This window comes from Mustela nivalis (genome assembly GCF_964662115.1).
Source record: "Mustela nivalis genome assembly, chromosome: 6".
NCBI lineage: Eukaryota > Metazoa > Chordata > Mammalia > Carnivora > Mustelidae > Mustela > Mustela nivalis.
This window is the reverse complement of record NC_139025.1, coordinates 126,060,474-126,085,258: the sequence shown is the minus strand read 5'-3', so window position 1 is coordinate 126,085,258 and position 24,785 is coordinate 126,060,474. Positions and strand designations below refer to the sequence as shown.

At 48.5% G+C, this 24,785-nt stretch overlaps 1 protein-coding gene across 6 annotated transcripts in view; it reads right to left on the bottom strand.

Moving 5' to 3' along the window:
* APBA2 (amyloid beta precursor protein binding family A member 2) overlaps positions 1–24,785 on the bottom strand; it is a 243,355-nt gene that overhangs the window by 191,256 nt on the left and 27,314 nt on the right. For 5 of the 6 annotated variants that reach the window (XM_082736650.1, XM_082736649.1, XM_082736648.1 and 2 more), the window contains one exon: positions 5,981–6,087. The exons of the other annotated variant lie outside the window; for it this stretch is intronic. The gene's annotated coding sequence lies outside the window, so the exon portion shown is untranslated. The remainder of the gene's footprint in view (positions 1–5,980; positions 6,088–24,785) is intronic. 6 annotated transcript variants of the gene reach the window in all.

Below are 24,785 nucleotides of genomic sequence, written 5' to 3'. Positions count from 1 at the left end.
GACTCAGCCAGAACCTTGTATCAGAGCCACTGTGGAAAGGTGGTCCGCTCACGGCAGTCCCCTGACCTCCCTGTCTCACCTGAGGGGGTTGGAAGAGCAAAGTGAGAAGAAACTCCCAGACCTGAAGGCACACAGCCCCACCTAAAGATGGAGCGTTTATCCTGGGATTACAGAATGCTTCCCCTGCCCCACACCTCTCCACCACGCCACAAGGCTTCAGTAGGACACCAGAGGGTGATGGCTCAAATTGCTGCTGAGTCCCTGCCCAGCAGGGCCAAGGGAAGGACAAAGTCAAAGGGGAGGACACAAAACCAAGGAGAATTCTGATGCCTCCAGCACCTGCAGTTGCTGGAGACCTGACACCCCAGCCCCTAATGAGATTTGCGTAATCCTCACACGAAAGGCTTATGACCTCAGTTCATTTTCCAACAGAAAATGCCTGGCTTTCAACAAATTATAACGCATGATGAAAACCAAATCGATCAATCAATAAATAGGAATATAAATATAACTAGATCCATTTTTTCAATCCCACATTTAAAACCAATAACGCAAGCCTTGTGACCAAATTCAGGTATGACATAGATTTTGAAATTATCACACTGGGAAAGTAAAATAACTATGATTACTATGTTAAGGGTTCCAGTGGGGAAAACAGACAATAGGGAAGAACAGACTAATAATGTAAACAGAAGGATGGAAAGTCTAAGAATCAAAAAGAGATGCTAGATTTTATTTATTTATTTGAGAAGAGGAGAGAGAGAAAGAAAGAAGAGGGAGCGGGAGAGGGAGGATCTTAAGCAGGCTCCAGGCCCAGTGCAGAGCCCACTGCGGGGCTGGATCTCAGGACCCTGAAATCATGACCTGAGCTAAAATCAAGAGCCAGACACTTAACGGAGGGAGCCACCCAAGCACCCAGATGCTAGAAAAAAAAATTTTTTTTTTTTTTTTTTTTAAAAAGAACCTGTAGAAGCATGCGGGTGGCTCTGTCAGTTGAGCATCTGACTCTTGGTTTTAGCTCAGGCCATGATCTCAGATTCCTGAGATGGAGCCTTGCATCAGGCGACATGCTCCACTGGGAGTCTACTTAGCTGTCTCCCTCTGCCCCTCCCCTTGTTTTCTCTGGAATAAATAAACTCTTAAAAGGGGGGCGGCTAGATGGCTCAGTGGGTTAAAGCCTCTGCCTTCGGCTCGGGTCATGATCCTGGGGTCCTGGGATCGAGCCCCGTATTGGGCTCTCTGCTCAGCAGGGAGCCTGCTTGCCTTCCTCTCTCTCTGTCTGCTGCTCTGCCTACTTGTGATCTCTGTCTGTCAAATAAATAAATAAAATCTTTAAGAAAAAAAAAAAAAAAAGAAAAGAACCTGTAATAGAAATGAAGAATGCCCTTGAAAATAAAGAATACTCATCAGTAGATTCAAGAAGGCTGAGGAAGAAATCAGTGAGCTTGAAGATAGATCATTAGAAACTTTCCCAAATGAAGTGCAAAGAGAAAAAAAGAACGGGGGTTAGGAGTAGCATCCAAGAGCTGTGGGACAATATCAAGAGATTATAACATATGTGTACTTAGAATATCAACAGGAGTCAAAAGAAATAATGGAGAAGGAAAATATTTGCAAAATATTTTTTCAAAGGGGCACCTGTGTGGCTCAGTGGGTTAAAGCCCCTGCCTTTGGCTCAGGTCATGATCCCAGGGTCCTGGGATCGAGGCCCGAATCGGGCTCTCGGCTCAGCAGGGAGCCTGCTTCCTCCTCTCTCTGCCTGCTTCTCTGTGACCTCTGTCTGCCAAATATATAAATAAAATCTTTAAAAAAATTTTTTTTCTCAAAATTTTTCCAAAATTACTAACAGCAAGCCACATATCCAGGAGGCTCAAAAAACACCGAACAGAATAAATACTTAAAAAAGGAAAAGAAAAAGAACCAACATCAAAACAAAACAAAAAAATATCTATGCAAACTGCAAAAAAAAAAAAAAAAAAAGAGAGAGAGAGAAGAGAGAGAAAGAGGAAATCATGAGAGAAGCCAGAAGAAAGTGGGAAAATACTCTATCTATAGAGGAACAGTGGACTTCTCCTCATGAAACCATATCAGAGCAGATAAAAACACCAGACCCAACTATATGCTGTCTACAAGAAACCCATTTTAAATATAAAGATTCTACTAGGTTAAAAGGCAAGAAATGGAGAAAGATACACCATGCTAATGCCAATTAAAAGAAAATTGGGAGTGCCAATATTAATTTCAGACACAGCAGACTTTAGAACAAGGAAAATCATCATGGATAGAGACAGGGGCAATTACATAATGATATATAATTCTATTCAATTTTTCAGGGATATATTCTAATCCTAAAATAAAATAATATAAAAACGGAGAAGGAGGCAAACCATAAGAGACTCCTCTAAGTACAGAGAACAAACTGAGGGTTGGAGGAGGGAACGTGGGTCGGGGGATGGGCATGAAGGAGAGCCCTTGTTGTGATGAGCACTAGGTGTTCTATGTAAGTGACGAATCGCTAAATTCTACTCCTAAAACCAATACTGCACTATATGTTAACTAACTTGAATTTAAATTTTAAACAGGAGATATTACCATCGTAAACTGCTATGCACCTAACAACAGAGTATTAAAATATATGAGGCAAAAACTGACAGAACTGAAAAGAGAGACAAATCCACTATTATAATTGGAGACTTCACCATCCTCTGTCAGTAACTGATATAACAAGCAGGCAGAAAACCAACAAGGATAGTTCACTTGCACAGCACCATCAATCAACCGCATCTAATTGACATTTATAGAATATTCTAACGACAGCAAAATACACATTCTTCTCAAGCTTGCATGGAACATTCACCCAAGTGTCTTAATCCACTGGGCTGCTATAACAAAATACCACAGACTAGGAGGCTTACAAACAACAATCTTTTATTTCTCCCAGTTCTAGGAGCTGAAAGTCCTAGACCAGGGAGCCAGCATGGTCAGAGGCGGGTTCCCCTCTGGGGCTCAGATTTCTCAGTGTATCCTCATACGGCAGAGCTCTGTGAGGCCTCTTCTATAAGGGTACTACTTACACCACCATGAAGGCTCTGCCTAATCACTTCCCAAAGGTCCCAACCCCCAGCCCCAGTACCATCACCTTGCGGGGTAGGACTTCAACAAAGGACTTTGCAAGGGGCTTGATGGGGGTGGGGGGAGGGGAGGGCAGATACAAACATTATGATCAGAGCACTGAAACAGACCACACTTGGGGCCATAAAACACACTTTAATATATATATATTTTTTTTAATAGAAATCATAGGGGCACCTGGGTGTCTCAGTGGGTTAAAGCCTCTGCCTTCGGATCAGGTCATGATCCCAGGTCCTGGGATCGAGCCCCGCATCAGGCTCTCTGCTCAACAGGAGCCTGCATCCCACTCCCTCTCTCTCTGCCTGCCTCTCTGCCTACTTCTGATCTCTGTCTGTCAAATAAATAAATAAAATCTTTTTTAAAAAATAAAATAAATAGAAATCACAAACAATTTCCATAGACTAGAATGGAATTAAAAATCAACAGGATAGACGAAATCCCCAAATAACCCAAAAATCTAGCAACACAATTCTAAATAACACATGGGTCAATGAGGAAGTATCAGTAAATTTTTAGAATTTTTTTTGTACTAAATGAAAATAGGATTGGTCAAAATTTGTAGAATGTAGCAAAAGTGGTGTTTAGAGAAAAAAAAAATGTATCACATTAAATGTATCTGTTAGAAAAGAAGATCTAAATTCAGTAACCTAAGCTTCTACCTTAGGCAGCAAGATGAAGAACAAGTGTAAGCCTAAATTAAGCACAAGAAATACAGCAAAAGAGCGTAAATCAATGAAATTGAAAATAGGAGGATGATAGGAAAATAAAAAATCAACACACCAAAATTCTGGGGGGTTCTGACCAAGCTGCACAAGAAAAAGGAGAGAAGACACAAATTACTAAATAGGGGAAATGAAAGAAATACTGATCCCATGGACATTAAAGGGGTAATGAAAGAATACACCAAAGAACTCTATGCCTCCACATTTGGTGATTTAGATAAAATGTGCCAATTTCTTAAAAGATATAAACTACCAAATTCAAACAAGGAGAAAGACAAAGTGAACAATTATTTTTATTAAAGAAATTAAATCAATAATTAAGAACTTTCTCTAGCGGCGCCTGGGTGGCTCAGTGGTTAAAGCCTCTGCCTTTGGCTCAGGTCATGATCCCAGGGGCCTGGGTCAAGCCCCACATTGGAATCTGCTCAGCAGGGACCCTGCTTCCCCCCCCCCTCTCTCTGCCTGCCTCTCTGCCTACTTGTGATCTCTGTCTGTCAAATAAATAAATAAAATCTTAAAAAAAAAAAAAATCACTGGGCCCAGATGACTTCTGTCATGAAGTCTATCAAATATTTAAGGAAGGTAGGATATCAATTTTCTATAATCTACTTCAGAAATTAGAAAAGGAAGGGATAGGGCATCTGGGTAGGTCAACCGGTTAAGTGTCCAACTCTTTGTGTTGGCTCAGGTCATGATCTCAGGGTTGTAAGATCAAGCCCCATGTCAGGCTCTTTATTCTGTGGGGACTCTGCCTAAGATTCTCTACCTGTGCCCCGCTCTCCACCTTGCATGCACACATGAACTCACTGGCTCTCTCTCTCTAAAAAAAAGAAAAAAAGAAAATAAAGGAATACTTCCTGAATTATGAAGCCAGTAAGACCCTAACATCAAAACCAGATAATTACAAGAAAACTACGGACCAGTATCTCTCATGGACACCCTTAAAAATCCTCACCAAAACATTAGCAAATAGGATCCAACAATGTATGCAAAGAATTATACACCACAACCAAGTGACATGTCTTCCCGGAATGCAATGTTGGTTCAACATGAGAAAAGCAATTAATGTAACACAGACTAAAGAAGAAAAAACAACACGATTATATTAATTGATGCAAAAAAAGTATCTGACAAAAATCCAACACCAATTCTCAATTTAAAAAGAAACATTCACCACATTAGTGACAGAGACTATCCTTAGCTTGACAAAGGGAAATAAAGTCAAAACCACAGTAAGTACCACTTCACACCCATATGGTTGGCCTTAACTTAAAAAAAAAAAAAAAAAAAACGAAAGAAAGAAAGAAATGTTGGTAAGGATGAGGAAAACCGGAACCCTCAAATACTGCTGGTGAGAATGTAAAATAAGACAGTAGTTGTGGAAAACAGTTTGGTTTTCAAAATTATAACATGATCTAGCAATTCCAGTCCTAGGTTTATACACAAAAGAACTGGAAACACATATTCAAACATCCTGGGACCCTGATGGCTGCACTTGCAGGGAGAGCCACTCCCCTGACAGGAATGGGGGCTGCCTCAGAGGCAACACAGTACCCCCCAGAACACCAGGGCAGCAGAAAGGGACCTGGCAGGTCTGACAGGGGAGTCAGACAGGGTCATAGGAAATACAGTCTACTGTATTTCTAGGCATGTCCTGCACTCCTTCCCATCTTTCTCCACAAAATGAAGGTAAACTTATGGGGTGCCTGAATGGCTCTGTTGGTTAAGCATCTGCCTTCAGCTCAGGTCATGGTCCCAGGATCCTGGGATCCAGCCCCGTGTTGGGCTCCCTGGTCAGCGGGGAGCTTGCTTCTCCTCTGCCTCTGCCTGCCACTCCCCCTGCTTGTGCTCTCTCTTGCATGCGCTCTCTCTCAAATAAACAAACAAAACCTTTAAAAATGTTTTTTTTTTTAAATGAAGGTAAACTTGAAAAAAAAAAAAAGGAAAACAATGAAAATATTTCGTGTCACCACACTTAAGGTTTCATTAGGCAGAGGTGGGGGCAACAAGACACATCGCTGTTTTCCCAGCTTCCATTCAGCACATGAGCTGAGGTGTCGATGCCAACAGCTCAGCGGGGCGGGTGGGGGGGCAGCCCAGCAGTGACAACCACAGGTCCTACTCACTCAGAGTCGCCAGGCCCCAGAGGACTCTCAGCCATCCGCAGGACGGTCCTGGCCTCAGAGGCTGGCGTGCCCACCCAGGATTCAGCAAAGCTTCAAGCTTCCGGAGACTGGAACGAAAGAGAACACAAACAGGACATCAGTGGGCTGCGGGCAGGCTGCTCATCGATGCACACACGGGCGTTCTAGCTGAGCGACGGGCCACACATTAAAAAGAGAGGCTAACCGCACCCTGCATCGAAGTGCTAAAAGCGGCTCAGATGGAGAGGATGTGGAGAAAGGGGAAGCCTCTTCCACTGCTGGTGGGAATGCAAGTTGGTACAGCCACTTTGGAGACCAGTGTGGAGATTCCTCAAGAAATTAAAAATAGAACTTCCCTATGACCCTGAAATTGCACTCCTGGGTATTTACCCCAAAGATACAGATGTCGTGAAAAGAAAGGCCATCTGTACCCCGATGTTTATAGCAGCAATAGCCATGATCACCAAACTGTGGAAAGAACCAAGATGCTCTTCAACAGATGAATGGATAAGGAAGATGTGGTCCATATACACTATGGAGTATTCTGCCTCCATCAGAAAGGATGAATACCCAACTTTGGAGCAACATGGACGGGACTGGAAGAGATTATGCTGAGTGAAATAAGTCAAGCAGAGAGAGTCAATTATCATATGGTTTCACTTACTTGTGGAGCATAAGGAATAACACGGAGGACATGGGGAGAAGGAAAGGAAAAGTGAATTAGGGGAAATTGAAAGGAGAGACGAACTATGAGAGATTGTGGACTCTGAGCAACAAACAGGTTTTAGAGAGAAGGTGGGTGGAGGGTTGGGTGAGCCTGGTGATGGGTAATAAGGAGGGCACGGATTGCATGGAGCACTGGGTGTGATGCATGAACAGTGAATCTTGGAACACTGAAAAAATAAAGAAAGAAAAAAAGAAAAAAGAAAAGAATTTTTTAAAAGCGGCTCAGAACTGCAGGGTCAGAACTCTGGGGTTCTGCAGAACAGCCAAAGACTGAAAATCAGAGTTGCGAGTAGATCATGAGCCTCTCCATGTTTCCAAGTGATGCCTCCTGTTCATTCCCCAAGGTCAGCAAGCACAGAGAGCTAACGACTTGAGGCCACCAGCAGCCAGGCCTCCACCGGAGAGAGCAGGGAATGTATTTCTCTAATCCTTTTGGAGGAAGGTATGGGAAACCCTGTGGCATTAATATTGCAGGTTTCACTTGCTCCAACAGGTAATGAAGTCCATTCTTCAAGGTCCTGTTCCCAGTTTGTTTTCCCAAGACGCAAAATGTGATACAAGATACAGAGCTCAATGTCATTTGCATTATCATCTTACACTGATAACCCAAGCCTTTTCAAAGAAAGGCGACCGTATGGACGCGTGGGTGCACAGTGCAAGCCATTCCCTGTGCAAGTGGCGTCATTTCCGCCCTGACGCCCTGGGGATGCTGGCGCTCAGCCGGCGGCCTGCACACCAGGGCCACCATGGCGTGGGCCGTTGCCTGATCTCTGCATGGAGCCCAAGTACTGAGAGACAGCCTGACTCACATCCTAACTCTGTCCCATACAGCATGGAAAGACAAAGGAAACCCACCCATGCCTCAGTTTCCCTACTTCAGAGGAGGAGGGGAGCACTGAGATATTGGGCTTCAGGCCCCACCTCCAGCACCAGCACCTTGGTCTCCCTACCATGGTGATCGAAGGCACTGACCCCCATGCCTTAAGCTTTAATGTTGATGGCACCTGCCGTGTTCCCTGCCCATGAAACAGGCCACCCAACTGAAGGTCTCCTAAGTCTTAACATGGATCCTGCACCCCCGACCATGGGCCCACTCCAATACCAGTGGGCAAAAGCACCACTGTCTGTGCAGATAACACACTGGCCCAACCACTCCTGCACCAGCACCCAGCTACAGCCAGGGACACCAAGGGGGTGCGTGAAGGTATGGTACTCCAGGACACGGCACTGATTCTGGACTGCGGCATGCAAGGCAGCCAAGCTTCCAGGCCTGAGCCCTCATCATGCCCCAAGCCCTCCTGCCACTGGTACTTCACCCCTTTCACGCCAGTGTTCGAGTCATTCCATTTTTGGTTCCTCCAGAATCGTACTGACAAACTCCTATTCATTCTTCAAAACCCAATGGGGAAAGGCATCCCTGAGCTTCAGGAGTAAGAACACTCTTCTCAGCTTGGCCTGTTGCTGTAGCTTTCATTCCCAACCCTATCCCCTGATCCCTCCAGGAGCCCACCTGGCGTCCTGAAGGCAGCATTCCAGAGACTGCAAACAAAGGACCCGGGCCTCAAACATAATCTTAAAGAAAGGGGAGGGTTAACGCAAGACACTACATAGACGGGGAAAGGACTCTGAACAGGAGTGCTGAGCTGGGGTCACAGACACCAGCTGCAGCAGAAGGGAAGTAAGAAAACCGGCGACTGAAGACCATACGGAGCACCTACCCACCACCAAGATCAGAGGCCCATGATAAGTCACAGACAAAGGGGGCCACCAAAAGCTTCTGACTATAGAAGGGGGTTACCAGATTGGTTAGGGGCAAGACAGCCTGGGAGGTGTGGGGCTCATTCAGGAGCCCCCAGAAGGAATGTGGAGTCCCTTGGGGAGAAGAAAGAGGCTCGACACTACACTGAGCCCCTCCAAAGGCTATGTGGATGGCGCTATTCAGAAGGGATTCACAACACAGAAAAGCTCCTCCCTGGCTTCTCCCTGCTCCCCATGACCCCCGGCCCTGCATTCGGTATGGGAAGCCTCCTGCCAGTCCCCAAAGCTGCATAATTACTCTGCAAAACTGCCTTTAACCAACCTGCTTGGTAACTGCCATGAGCCACAGGCTGCCACATACAGCATGTCCCCGAGGCTAAAAATACAGCCAGCTTCCCAGCAACACGAGTCCTCCAGGGGCCTTCCACCGGGGCAGAGGGCAGCTGGCCGGGGACCAGGGAGTCTTCCTTGGCTGAGCATCCATCCTCCATTCAAAAGCCATCTGTGGGGCCAACCAACTCTGTGCCAGGCTGAGGACCTCAGCTCTCTGTCTGCTCCCACGAGCCTCCCCGGCAGGACCAGCTGACACTGTGTCCCTCCCTACCCCACTCCCACCGCCCTGTACTCAACCACACACAGGGCTCACCCAGAAAAGACTCACAAGGAAATGGCAAACACATCAGCAACTCATAAATCCCTAGTCGTGAACGGACAGGGAGTAATGCTCAGCCCCCAGCTGCTGCCCTCCACTGCTCCGTCCCAACCCCAGAAAGAATACGAGGAGGCACATGGGTAGGCACTGGGAAGAAGTGACCCAGCGGTGAACAGCCCAGTCAGGGCTGCACTGGCATAAGGACACTGCCAGAGGACAGCCTGGTCTATTGAGAGGGACATGGTGGTGGCAATGTCACACCCACTTCCACCATGTCCACACTGACACTGGACAGCAGAAGAATGGCCACGCTCTGGAAGGCAGAGCTCACAGGGTCAGGCCTGCCCCCAAGGTCAGGGGATGCTCCAACCTTTGTAACCTGCTACAGTCACTTCTTGTCTGAGGCCCTCTGGGTGCTGCAGCTGAGCTGTCCGTCCCTGTCCTGCCCCTCGCTCACACTTCCACAGCACACGACGCACAGAAGCTGCTGTCCTCTCAGTCAGAGGAAAGTCCCACTGCGTCGGCTTCCCAGTCTCAACCACCCAGATGAGCTCGGCAAGGCGTTTCTCTACCTGGTCCCTAAAGAATCTGAGACAGAAAACACAGAGATGGCAGGCACCTGGGTGGCTCGATGGGTTAAGCGCCTGCCTTCAGCTCAGATCATGATCCTGGAGTCCCAGGATCGAGTCCCACATTGGGCTCCCAGTTCAGTGGGGAGTCTGCTTCTCCCTTCGACCCTCACCACTCTCATGCTTTCTCTCTCTCACACACATAAATAAAATCTTTACAAATATACATTTAAAAAAGAAAACTTACAAATGACAAACAGGTGAAAATACTCCACATCACTCATCATCAGGGAAATGTAACTCAAAACCTAAGTGAGATACCGCCCCACACCTGTCCAAAGAACCAGTCTCAAAAACACGAGAAGTAACAAGTATTGGCAAGGACATGGAGGAAAGAGAACCCTTGTGTGCGGTTGGTGGGAAGAAAGCTATGCAGCCACTGTGGAAAACAGTGGGGAGGTTCTTTTAAAAAGTAAAAACAGAAGTACCATTCAAGCCGTTCCACCTCTGGGTATTGATCTGAACAAATGGAAACACTAACTCCAAAACACATCTGCCCCCCCCCATGTTCACTGCAGCATTATTTACAAAAGCTAAGACAAGGAAACAACCTAAGTGCCCACTGACAGATGAATGAATAAAGAAAATGTGGTTAAAAAAAAACTGTATATATACACAGTAGAATTATTCAGCCATTAAAGGAAGAAAGAAAGAAAAAGACAGACAGACAGACAGACTGCCATTTGCAACAACATGGATGGACCTTACTGGTCTTGTGCTACATGAAATAAGTCAGACAGAGAAAGACCAACACCATACGATCTCACATATACATGGAATCTAAAACAACAAAGAAACAAACAAAAACCCCGAGTTCACAGATACAGAGAACAGACCGGCAGAGAACAGAATGCCCCATCTAGGGGGCAGTGGGGGAAGGGGGAAATGCATGAAGTGGGGGTACAAACCCCCATCTATAAGGTCAGTGCTGGGGATTAAAGAAAGAGCTTGGTGACAATCGTTAATAACACTGTATTGCATATTTGGAAGTAGCTAAGAAAGATCTTAAAAGCTCTCCTCACAGGAAAAGTTATTTTGTAATTACACGTGGTGAAGGCTGTGAACGCGGCGTTCCTTTCACAATATACATAAACATCAAATCACTGCTCTGTACGCCTGAAACGAATATAATGTTATATGTGGATTACACCTCAACTTACAAAAAAGAAAAAGAACCTGAGAAGGCAAAAAGGTAAAACCTAGGTCTGAGAGGACAGAGATGAGAATGTACAGACCAGGGGCCGAGCACCAGATGTGCAGGCCAGAAGGTCCTGTGCTGAGGCTCTGCCCGGCCCACATGCAGCCCAGCCTCTGGGCGGCAAACTGCAGCTGGGACAGACATACTCTCCTCGCAGCCCTCAGGCAAATGGCACATGGCCCTGACAGGTATCCTGGCACAGCCAAGTCAGTGTCCAAAAAGCCCTTCGCGTTTCCTCTACCTCCAAGGACCAGAGAATCAGGGGCTGCTCTAAGGGTCTGCCTGGGAAGCCAAGCATGGGTCCCCGATACATGAAACATGGAGAACTTGCTCTCATCGTCCCCGCCCCCAAGCCTTCCCATCTCAATTGATGGCTACTTCCTTCCGGTTGCTTAGGCTGAAGCCCCAGAGCCATCTTGGGCCCCCCTCCTTCCCTTGTCCTCACACCCATCAGGAAACCACTGGTGCCTGGGCTGAGCCTCCCGTCCCTGTATGACTGAAGTGCCTCCTGACAGCTCATTATCTCTGTGCTGGCCTTTTCCAACCTAGTCCTGGAGCACCAGCCCAAGGGTAAGTCCTCACCAGTCTCTGAGGCCCTACACAATCTGACATCCTTCTCTCCCACTGCCCCTCATGACCTCCACCCTTGCTCCCTCAGCACCAGCCACTTGGCCTCCTTGCTCTTCCTTGAACACACTGGACAGATCTCACTCCAGGCACTTTACATGGGCCATTCTCTTAGCTTTCTACATGGTTCCCTCCTTCCCCTCCTCCATGCTGCTGCTCATACATCACCCTCCCTGACCACCTTACTCAAAACCATAATGCCACCCACCTAGCCTTTCCTGGCCTCCTTCTCTGCTTTATGCTTCCCCACAGCAATTACCACCATGTAATATGTGATATATTTCTTTCATTTACCTTGGTTATAGCCTGCTTTCCCTCACTGGAAAGCAAGCTCCATATAAAAGGAGGGATTTTCAATCAACATTCAATAAAAACGTGCGGAATGAATGAGTGACTCCATCCTCCCCCTGGGAGGATGCCATGGCCAACACCGAGCAGCCCAGGAAGCTGACAGGGACACAGCGCTGCTCTCCACCTCACAGGTAATGACGAGACTCCAGCATTTGAAGCTGCCCAGGAGAAAGAAGTCCTTCTTGGATCCAAATGTCCCCTCCAAATAAGCCCCCAGAGAGTGCTACAGAGAGCCCAGAGCTAGAAGCACCAGGTCCAGCCTTTCCTTTTACAGATGAGGAGCCGAGGCTCAGAGGGTGACACAGACCCCCCCCCCACAACATACACCCCAGGGCTTGCTGTGGTCTGTATCCCTGACCACACCCCAGTAGCAGTGGGCACAGGCCTTGGACCCCAGGCTGGCCACAAGCACACCCAGAGGCCACTGTGGAGTGGTTAAGAGCCCATCTGGAGCCAGGCTGCCCGAGCTCACTTTCTGAAAACCCCAGCAAATCATGTAACTCCCCTGGCTTCTCTTGTCCTGATTGTAGAACATGGGGGACTTCAGAAATCTCCACAGGCTTCTAGGAGGAGGAGGAACATCTGCACCAAACCACCTAGAGCAGGGCCAGCTGGGGATGAGCAAGCACCGGGACCCCTCCAAAGCCACACTGACAAGTCGAGGCTGCCCAGGACACAGGGCAATGAGAAACAAGAAGAGCAGCCCTGGAAAGATGGAGAACAACTAGAGTTTTAATCAAGATAATGAAAGGAAATAAGAATTCAGAAGCCCACCTATCTAATGGCTCTGTCCTCAGTACTTTCTGAGAACTCTCCTTACTGATCTAATGTGAGCCCTACGAGGTCTTCTGAAGAACACTTTGCAGACAGGAAACACGAAGGTTCACCATAACTTTCCTGGAGAAGAAAAAAGAAAGAAAGAAAAAAGCTGCTCCTAGGATGGAAGGAACTAAACACGTCATAGTGTGGAACGGTGGGTGTAGAGCAGTCTTCCTGGCTCAAGCCCATGACTGGACGACGAGAGGCCACTCCTGTCAGCCAGGCTCCCGGATGGAACCCACAAGAGACAAACCCAGTCAAAGGCAGGCACCCACTTCTCCTGCCTTTCCCGGGAGGGGCAAGGTGCCTTGAGAAATGCATACCAGCCCACGCCCCCATGCTCTGATCCTCTGCGGGGCCGGGCCTCCCAGGCACAGATGAGGAAACAGGTCCTAAGGGAAGGAGCTCACCACAGCTGCAAACTGCCAGGCAGAGGGGGTACTCCCCAGCTTTGGGGGACCACAATGGGCACCATCTTGAGAAAAAGTCTAGGCTGACCACTTCTGCAAGACCAGACATGGGGACATGGCATAGGGCTGTGCTCTTAGGGGGAGCCCAGGACCAGGACAAAAGGCAGAAGGGGACCCACTCTTCCTCACAAAAACTCAGACCCACTGGCACACCCCACCTCGACGGCCTCACCCCTGTCACATGGTCCTGGGAACCGAGGTGTGTTCCAAGAACATCTGTCCCTGGGAAGGTGCTCTGCTCTGGTGCAAGTGACAGAAGCCATATTAGGGGCTTCTGCAGGCTCCGAAGGCAGGAGGGCCACTCAAACAAGTGTCTGGAGTAAAAAATATCAGGATCCACTGTGAAAGGCACCACTTTGGAAAGCAAGGACCACAAGGCTCCGTGTGCCTCGGAGAGGGGCGCTGGAGGGGGCAGGCAAAGGGATAGCAAGCCCGGGGCCCCTGCAGAGAGAGCAGAGGGGTACACAACGGTTTAGGGCAGAGGGACTGGGACAAATCCAAACCGCTGGCCCCCATCCAGCGGAGGGTGGAGGGTCCCCATCCTCGGACGGGAGCCCCTTGTCTTGCAAACCACAGCCCGGAAGGCTCTCCCTCAGACACCAGGCTCATCTGCCCAGTAGGAGGGAGGCCAGTGAGGACCAGCCTCACCCTGGGGAATTAGCACCACAGCCCTGAGGGGATTCTATTCTTCTCCTGCCATAGTGGACCAGCAGAGAGACTATGGAAGGGCGAGCGACTTGCTCGAGGGGGCAGAGCTAAGTCCCCAGAGAAGCCAGGGCCCTGACCCTGGGGTGACCACATTCTGAAGCCCTCTCTGTCCTCGTGCCCCCGGCCTGCCTTCCGTCTGGGCACCGGACGTGTGGAGCATCGATGCGGGATGTGATGATGGTGTCGCGTGTAAACACTTTTAGGTATATTTTTGTACTTCGCCAACTTCTGAGAGTGCTATCATTTTGTTTCACGCCAAAAGGACCCTTCTCTTAGGCTACCACAAAAATTTCCTTGGTGTGATCAAATGGGGTAAGATGATGGAAATCCTATTCACTGTATACAAATGCTCCAGAGGGACTAATAGTTTTGCATACTCTGTGAAGTATTCTTAATTTGCTGGATACGAACGTGGGGAGAAATGTATGGGGAATGTGGCCCCTGACTGGATCCCAGGACAAGTGAATCCTAGAGAAAGGTACTGAGCCTCCAAACGGCTCCCTGGCCTTCTGGCTGGGTCACCACACCCGCACAGGAAGCTGAAGTCCCTGGACTGCCCCCGAGGCTTGTCATGATTTCAGTAGCTCGCAGCTGTGGCTGGGTGGGGTGTCCTTTGTTGTACCAGACACCCAGACACAGGAGCATGGACTGGGCCCATCTATGCTGAACGCTCCCTAGTGTGTTACCTCCGTCTAAGCTCTCCTGAAGTCCGCACTCACAGCACCCCTCTTGGCACACCCAGCGCGTGTCTAACAGGCTCCTTGAGCTCAGTGTGTCCAAGCGGGGCCAAGGTTTCCCTGCAAAAGACCCAGCACCACGCAGAGCCTCTCACACTACCAGCTGATCACAACGCACTGCCCAACTGGGTTCACCCTTGCCTCCCCTCTCTCCCACCCCACCTCTGAGCCACCAGAGAACACAGTACCAGGCTCGAGCTTCAAATGCTTCCAGAACTCCAGCTCCTCTGGTCCTCCCCAGCAACCCAGCCAGCCACGGCCTGCATTCTCTCGTGGCTCCTCACAGGGCTTCCTGCTTCAGCCTAGACCCTACACAGCAGCCTACCTTAGTGGCGAGTGTGGTCCTTCAACCCAGCGCGGGAAGAGCTTTGCACTCAGGGTCTCCGTGAGCCTAGGCTATGAAAACAGAGCACCATGGACTTGGTGGGGGGAAGAGGCATCCACAGAAAATTATTTCTCACCATTTGGAGGCTAGAAATCTGAGATCCTGGCACCAGTGCTATCGGGTTCTAGTGAGAACGCCCTTCTGGGTTACAGACTGCCCACTTTTTGCTATGACCTCCCGTGGTGGACCTCCTCACAGAGCTGTCCGGCCTCTTCTTATACAGACACTAATCCCATCGTGAGGACCCCATCCTCATGACCTAATTACCCCCAAAGGCCCCACTCCTAAAACTGGGATCGGACATGGAGTTCGGCCACGAATTTGGGGGGGCCACAAACATTCAGTCCGGGATGCACACACATGCCTGGATGACGGTTATACTTCAACAAAATGTTCGCTTCAAGAAATCAAAGTGGTTCGGGTTAGGGAGGGGGAAATGGGAGATCCCCGCGAAAGGACATTGGGGATGGAAGCGTTCTGGGATCACGTGGGGGTGATAGCTGCATAACATGGTGAGCCCTTTAAAAACTTTTGTACCGTATACTTGAAAGGGGCGGATTTTATGGTACGGGAACATCTCAATAAAGCTGTTACGCACTTTTTAAAATCGTAAGTCAGATCACGTCCTCGTCTCTTCAACCTCCTCCTCCAGCAGCCCACTGCCGTTCAGAGTAAAGGTCCTCAGGGTGGCAGGAAAGGCCTCCACTCACAACCTCCAGGCCTCCTGGCTTTGCTCCTGGCCACGTACTTTGCCCCTACTTCATGGGCTCTTTGCTGTTCTCCAGATATGCCAGGCCGACCTGTACGGAGTCCCACTCACCACAAGGCCACATCCCTCGTCCTGCCCTGTGCCCCTCATGCTGCCCCTCGCCTGCCGGGGTGGAAATCCCTGCAATTCCCACCTGCTGTGGTCCATGAAATACTCCCCTAACCTACAACGCCTATGACAGTGCTCTGTGGCAACCCCCTGAGTGTTGATTCAGTGACAGGACCGTCCCCAGGACACACACAGAGATGGATGCCCACTCAGAGAGACTGATGGCCAGGAAGGCAGAGCAGTCACTCAGCCAGGGTCTGAGGACATGAGCGGCATCAGTACCTCCTATGTACCACACATGGGCTGGGGGTGAGCAAAGGCCCCCTCGGTGGGACCAGGAAACCAGCTCACATGTGTGACACGAAAGGAAACTGCCCTCCCCACCCAGACCTCCAGCTACAAGGGCCTCTGAGGCCCATGGGGCCTTGGCCTCTGGGGAGGAGGGCCACATCCCCACCAGGCACACCGAGGGGGGACACATGCTCTGCCTTCTAAATGGCCGCAGTTGGAAGAATGCCATTAGGGAAGCCTCCCACCGTAGGACTGTGGAAAACCGCCTGTTCCAACCATGACTCCCACGTCTAGGCTGCATCCTGTTGCAACCACACGATGAAATCGGTGCTGGATGTCACATGGGAGGGACTCCAAATCCCTCCCCACCTTCCTCTCTATTCATGTTCTCCTCAAGGAGCCAGCAGGGGACAGGAACACGGACATCCCTGGGCACGTGTGAGGCCCTAGCAGAAGAACAGTGGCCCGTGTGTGGTCCCACTGTGCCGTGGCCTTAGCCCTCACGGAACACCATGCTGCCGCCCATCCCCACGACCACGGGGACGGCCGGGCCGGGCAGCGGCCACCCTTCTTGCTATTTCCAAAGCCTGGCTCCCACACAGGCCCCGCACCCCCACCCCACCTAGGTAGTCCTGTGAAAGACCACGGCGTTCCGGAACATGACACAACGAACAACATGGAATCCAGGAGGGACTAAGGAGAGGAAACTGGTGAAGAGGAGCATGGGGGCTTCCTTCCAGGCAGGGAGGCCACCTCACTTCACCTCACTGCCAGTTTGGGAATTTCGCAGAGGTTCCCAGAGATGATGACTATTAATTGGGCTGAGTAATCGGGGACCGATTAGGGCAGCAAAGTCAGCCAGCCCCTCCTTGCCCCACGATGTCCCTGAAGCAGTGGGCAGCTGCTCCAGGACAGGCAGATGGAAGTGGCAGCAGGGAGATTGAGACCAGACAGGGCCAGAATGGGGGAGTCAGAGAGACCAGGACATGGGAACTCCTGTCCCCAGAGACGAGCCAGCCCCTCAGCAGCCTGGCCCTCCCCCATGCCACAGGAAGCAAAGACTCAAAAGACTATCACAAATGGATAGTTGTAAAATAAGAGGAAGCTACCAAGACAAGAACACAACTAGTGGAGTCAAAACATTTGTCAAAACCCATGGAACACACAACCTGACGAGTGAGCCTTACCCGAATTTAGTTAATAATAACAATAATGTATCAGTGCTGGCTCATCCGTGCTGACCGATATGCCATATTAACACTCGATGTGAATAATAAGGGAAAGCGGGGGTTTCAGAGAGAGGGGGCAAATGGAAACGTGGAATGTTCGGTTCGATTTTTCTGTAAGCCTAAAACTGCTGGAAGACATGAAGGCTGTTGATTGTTTCTTTCCTTTCAAATCTAATAGTTGAGATTGAGAGGGCTACACGTAAGCGTGGATACCACCATTGGGTCAACTGGAAGACGAAGCTTTGGGATTTTCCCAGGGTGCAATGAGACGAAGCTTTGGGATTTTCCCAGGGTGCAATGCAAACAGACCTGGGCAGCCCCCTGCAGGAGGCCATTTGGCTCCAGTAGCATCCCCTACCCCCGAAGCCTGCCATCACAGCCTCCAGCTCTCCAAATTGAGGAAGACCAGTAAGTTCTCAGGGTTTTGGTTGTTCATCTTCTTTCCCCCCCAGACTGCTTTTTTTTTTTGGGTGGGGGATGGATGGCGTGGGGGCAGCAAAGGAGCCTCAGAAAAGGTACAAACCTTAGCCCATGTCCTCGGCCTCTTCCAGGCTGCTGTATTTCCCAGCTCATGGCCTAAGAGAGTGTTCTCTCCTTTACTCAGTTGTTAGTGGTGAATTACTTTTTTTGGCTGGTTTTCTCTTTTTTAAAAAATTTATCTCTTTAGGAGGAGTCCCAGTGAAGCCTTTCCGAAAAGCAATTCAGCATTCCCTATCAAAAATTTAAATCTGCATATCCTTTTATCCAACAACGCTATTTCCAGAGGGACTCACATATATCTGAAATGATGCCTGTATGAGCATTCTTCATTGCAGCCATCATTCTAAAACCTGGAAGCAACCTAAGTGCCCATAAAGAGGAGAACAGTTAAATAAATTATGGCCCAGTCCACGCGCTGAAATACTTCAAAGCGTTTTTTTCTAAAAGAGGTAGACCAATGTGTACAGACAGAGAGAAATCTTATGGCCTATTGCGCAATGAAAATGGTAAAACAGCTAGGGTAGGAGTATGTATATAGATCCATCAAGCTAGCTAGTAAACACGGACATAGCTGCAAGTCGAGTATGGAGGCAAAGGCATACGGAACAGACTGGTAAGGACCAGCGCTTGTCAGCAGTTTCCTCTGGGGGAGGGAGGGAAAACAGGGAAGGCTGAGGGGGTGTTCACTTTTAACTTACTAAATACGTGTGTACTGGTTGAGTCTTTTACCCAAATACATTCATTATGCACCAGCACCATAATGAAAACCACAGTCTGTGCCTTCCAGGAGTTCACATTATAGTTAGGGAGCTGTCTGCAGTAAGAGAAATGGCTGAGGAGAAGGCGGAGAGGGAGGGGATGGATGGGTGGGTGGGAAGTGCGGGGGCAGGGCTTCTCACAGGAGCGCCTGCTCCTGAACATCAGGGAAGAGCAGAGCGGAGAGCCTGAGTCTCTTCGGGAAGACAGCCGCTGGGGCAGAGTCGCAAAGTTCCCCAGTGCAGAGGACACCACACACATCACAGGGCAAGCCCAGAGATAACAAAATCAGAAGGGGAAGCGGTGACCCAAAATAGAAAGAAATAGAAAGAAGATAGGGGCTTGGAGACCTGGGGGTGTTCTAGGGCAGGGCAGTGGGAGATGCTGGGTGCTAATCTGGGCACGAAGCAGAGAATCAGCACCGTTCCCTGAATGGTTCACGTGCTAGTGTATGTGTCGGGTGTGTGTGAATGTGTTATTTTGTGTGTGTGGGGGGGGTGTGTGTGGATGTGTGTGGTGGGTGGTGTGGCTGCTGTGTGTGTGTGTGTGTGTGTGTGTGTGTGTGTGGCGTCTGCGGTGTATACAGGTGGTGTGGGTGTATGTATGTACACAGTGTCCCTGTGATATGTGTGTAGATGTGGGTCGTGAGTGGTGTGTGTGTAGGACAGGAAAAGACAGGCAGGCTGTCAGGCTTGAACACGCAGCAGGGACCAGCTCAGCCCTCGCAGGGCTTGGGAAGAGGGGGTGCCGCCGCTCATCACCCCTACCCCACACCGTAGCCAACCCGCTCAGGCCTCGGGGCAGGCAACCTCTCTAGGCAGAGAGAATGAGAAGCACTCCCCCTCCCAAACAGCATTCATGAAGGGGCTCACAAGGGTCAAGGTGGACCCCAAGTGCTCTGGAGATTTTTTTCTCTAACCCTCTCTGGGTGGGGAGAGGTCAGGCAAGAGCGCAGAGGAAGAGCCCTGCATTAGAACTGAGCTGTGATGGGGAGCAGGGGGTGGACACGCAGAGTCCCTGAGTGAAAGTGCCCCGGGGAATGGAAGCAGCTTGTCCAAACAGCCGCCCTTCTGAAATCTGGGTGGAATCTCTAATCCCACAATCCCACAGGGTATCTAATCCCACAGCGCGCTGCAGGCCTTGTGGGAGTCCACAGAAGAACAAATTCGCTCCGAAGAGACACTCGGCAGCAAGGTGGCCCCAAAACCCCAACCTGCTTAAAGCTCCCGCTGCAACGTCACATCCTGCCTAGACAAAGCGAACATACACCTCTTCCCATGTAACAGATCTTCTAATGTCTGCTTCCCTTTTAAAACTTCCTAATAACAATTCAATTCTCACACAAACCATGCTTGGCAGTGAGGCACCTTCACAGGGCGTGGAGCAACAAGGCAGGATGGAGGCCTCAGATGCGGCGGGGCCAACGGCCGCCTCCACCCCCGTCTCATGGGCAACACGCCAGACACTGCTACCCAGAAGGGTAGCAAGGAGACTATTTTACACCCTCTGTTAGGAGGCACTCTCACATTATTAAAAAGCCTATATGTCATTCTCAGACTAAAACATGATGGAAACTATTTTTTGAACACCAAAAGGTACTTCTCAAGTTTCTCTCCTCAAGGACCTCCACACAGACGAAGGAATACCACGTAGCTGGAATTATGATGCAGGACCAGGGCAAATGGACATTTAAGACCCTGTGTTCTAGAAAGGTCTGAGGGCAGCCCCACCATCCTGCAGCCCGTCACGGAAGCCCAGCGGGGGTGGGGGCTCCCCCACAAAGGAGGCCAAAGCTAATGGGCACAGCCACTCATTTACATAGATGTCACATCCCCGAACTAGAATCTGCAGAAACGGCTCCCAAGCCTCAAAACACCCTGAAAGAAGTGAAGTGATTTTACGACACAACTAGTAGCACTTTCTCTACAATTTTCATAACAGCTCAAGTTCTAAAGACGGTGACCCCCACCTGGTGGGGGCTGCCCGGGGTTATTGGCTTCCATCACCTGACTCAGCTGAGTTCCCAGCCTCCACCGTTGGTCCTGCCCAGGCTACTGTGAAGACAAAGCAGTGGACAGACACTGGATCCCACACATATGGGATGGACGTACCCCCCCGGCTTTCAATTCAGTTACTGAGCAACCCTCCCAAGACCACCTCTGGCTGTCCAGAAGTTCTTGCATTCAGGCTGTGTACCTTACAGCCTGTGTACCTTACACAAGCACACTGTGGTGCAGACGCTTGATACATGACAAAACTCGGGGGTCCCTCCCCAGACAGTGCGGCTGTATCAATTACAAGCACGCAGGCCCCATGGAGCAAAGAAGACCCCAGTTTGCTCGCCCCTGTGCTCAGCAGCAGGTGCTCGGTAAGTATTTGCCAGATCATGAATGAGTGGATACATGGACGAATGCGACATGTCCTTCAAAGCGTTTCTTTTTTTTTTTTTTTTTAAGATTTTATTTATTTGACAGACAGAGATCACAAGTAGGCAGAAAGGCAGGCAGAGAGAGAGGGGGAAGCAGGCTTCCTGCTGAGCAGAGAGCCCGATGCGGGGCTCGATCCCAGGACCCTGGGATCATGACCTGAGCCAAAGGCAGCGGCTTAACCCACTGAGCCACCCAGGCGCCCCCTTGAAATCATTTCTTTATGAGTTTTTAAATGTGTATTTTTAAAGTAAATAGACACTCAAGATACCTTCCAGTAAAAGGCCCAGGAACAAAGGATAAAAGTCAGGAGGACATCAGGACCAGGGGCCTGTCTTCTGACATCCCAGCAGTTCGAGAGGGTTTCCCAATAACTAGATGAGGGTGTCTGGCAGAAATGAGGCCGGCTCTTCTCTCATCCCTATGGAATACAAAAAGGAAAGAGGGGCAGCCCTGGACGGTGCCGAGCTATGGCCCTCCAGCCCCTTCATCCTGCTCCTGCCCAGCTAAGTGACTAGCAGCTTGGAATTCGGGGCTTTAACATGAGGTCTTCATCTTTTCTTTTGATTTTATTTATTTATCTGAGAGAGAGAAAAAGAAAGAGAGCACAAGCAGGGGGAGGAGCAGAGGGAGAAGGAGAAGCAGGCTCCCCACTGAGCAGGGAGCCCAATGCAGGACTTGATCCCAGGACCCTGGGATCATGACCTGAGATGAAGGCAGATAACCGACTGAGCCACCCAGGTGGCCCTTTTGTTTTATTATTTTTATTTCCACAGTTTTATTTATTTGAGAGAGAGAGAGAGATCTTCATCTTAACAGTGCTCCTAGGGCTGGATGTGGTTGTTGGGGCGGAGGGAGCCAGTCCTGAATGAAGGCAAAAGCCTAATCAACCTATCATAGATCCTAAATCTCCAAGTGACTGAGCTCCCAGTTTCTCCATTTCAGATTTCAAAGCATAAAAAGACAAATCTTTGCATAAGCCATGCTTCCTAATCCATAGTATATTCTCAGAAATAGAAAGTCTCTCCTCTGGCCCTTCCTTGAAATAGCCTGGCTCTTACATGTGACGAAGTGATGCAAAGTGACATCTCCATGACCCAAATACGAACACTAGAAATACTTCCATGTCTTCTGAGTGGCAATAAAAGTATTTAAAATAATTTAATATAAAGCCCATTTAAGAGAAGTCAAAATAGCTCAGGCAAATACACCACCAGAGAGAAAGGATAGGGAATGAAAAATTCAAACAGATATGGCTATATAAGTAAGATTGAAAAAAGAAAAAAAAGCAACCCTACTTCACTGCTATATGGGATTTCCAAAGATGATGCTCTTGAAATCTCTCTTAAAACAATATGTTCCAACTTCCTACGAATCCAAATGACTCTGGTGACGTCTGGCTTCAGCAGCTAGCTGCAAATATGCAGCCTCATTATTGTACTTGGAATGGCAATAACAAGGAAGCATCTCTTTCCACCCTTCCATCATGAAAGCTAACGGAATCTATCATCTGCACTGTTACAGCTCCCTTTCTGAAGAGAATCAGAAGCCATTTTCAGCGGGTTTGGGACAGTGTAGGGGACTGTCCACCAGGCCATGGTGTGGGAGTTGGGGAGGGGGATGGGGGAGGGGAGCATCACGCAACTGTCTGCTTGGTTTTCTTGTTTTTTAACCTGAAACATTTCTGGATGGCTTAAGCAAGATGTATTTTGATTTCAAGGCTCCATTAAATTGAAGAAAGAGAAAGAAGCCACAAATGGCTCCTTATAGAACAAGGGAATGTTATTAGCCCCCCAAAAGTAAATGAAATGCAGGGAAGTGGGGCGCCTCGGTGGCTCAGCGGGTTAAGCCTCTGCCTTCAGCTTAGATCATGGTCTCAGGGTCCTGGGATCAAGCTGTGCATTGGGCTCTCTACAAGGGGAAGCCTCCTTCCCCACCCCTCTCTCTGCCTACCTGTGATCTCTGTCAAATAAATAAATAAAATCTTCAAAAAAAAAAAAAAAAGACATGCAGGAAAGTACAACAAATTAAACCCCCTCTCTGACCCCAGCATATGTCTGGGCATCTTATCTCCACCAAGCAGCCCAACAGGCAAGCCGTGGCCACAGAGCCCTACACAAACCCCAAGCACCAGCATCACGCTATCTTATTTGTACAGGGGAAGCAAAATGGTGCAGGGCTGGTGGCTGTGTTCTTTCTTCCCAACAAGACCTAATTGCTATTGTCCTTCTCTGGGATCCAGTCTCCCTAGATAAAGAGTGGGAAGGCAGCCAGCAGAACTCAAACCATTCACTCACAGGCTCTTCCCTCGTAGATCAGACCTCAGTGCAGCATAGTTTCTGAATCAACAATGCAGAGCCCATGAACAGAGAACCTTCTGTTCCAGAAGGTATTTATATGAAGTCAAAATCAAAATCACATCTTATGGTTGTTTTTTTTTTTTAACACACTTAATCAGTGTTTCTTATTGCAAAACCTAGAAGATGTTTAACATTTATAAACCAGAAACACTGTTTCTTATAGGAAAAGCAGAAAAGGTAAGTTATTCATATGGTGATCCTCTTTTTGCAAAAAGAATCACATTTATGAAGTTGGGATATTTCCCCAAATCAAGACTTATGATCCTTAAAACTCAAAATGTTCTAACTTTTAAATAATTTCATGCCAATCCCAGTTAATAGAAAGCAAATGATCTCTGAAGCAGAGTTTTGTTGTTTTTTTAAAGATTTAATTTATTCATTTGCCAGAGAGAGAGTATGTGTGTGAGAGAGAGAGAAAGCACAAGCAGAGGGAGCAGAAGGCAGAGGGAGAAGCAGGCTCCCTGCTGACCAAGGAGCCTGATGTGGGACTTGATCCCGGGACCTGGGAATCATGACCTGAACCAAAGGCAGATGCTTAACCGACTGAGCCATCCAGATGTCCCACAGATACAGAGCTGATATAAAACTAAAGTTTCAAACAGAAGCAGCTCCATAACAAAAACGAAAAGAGAAAAATTGCTTTATTGTGATATAGGATTCCTAAAGATGGTGTTCTTGAGACCAACCACGGTTCTGACATCTTTGAAAGCAAATCACCACAGTTCAATGGGAAAGTGTTACAAGAGAAAATGATGGGCGCACATAAAATTAAAGAACAGAGTTGGAGAACTGATACTACTGGACTTCCTCACTTCCTATAAGGCTATAGTATCCAGACAATACAGGAGCGGTGAAAAGAATAGACAAATAGATCAATGGAACAGACTACAGAGACCAGAAATCAGCCCACATAATAATCATCCATTGATTTTTGACAAAAAAAAAAAAAGCAAAGGCAAATGACAATGGAGTCTTTTCAACAAATAGCACTAAAACTGGACATATGCCTGTGAAAACGGGAGGCCAAACACAGACTTCATCTCCTTCATGAAAGTGAATTCAAAATGAATCATGAACCTAATTGAAGAACACATTACTTTAAGACTCTTAGAAGATAACATAGGAAAAAAATCTCGATCTAGATGACCTTGTGTTTGGTAGTGATGCGTTTTATACACAACACCAAAGGGGAAACCCACATAAGGAAGAATAAATCAGCTGAACTTCATTAAAATTGAAAGTTTCTGCTCTGTGAAAGACACTGTCAGAAGAACGAAAAGACAAGCCATAGACTGAGAGAAAATATTTACAAAAGACATATCTGATGAAAAGCCTGTTATCCAAATTGTAAAAGAACTCTTGAAATTC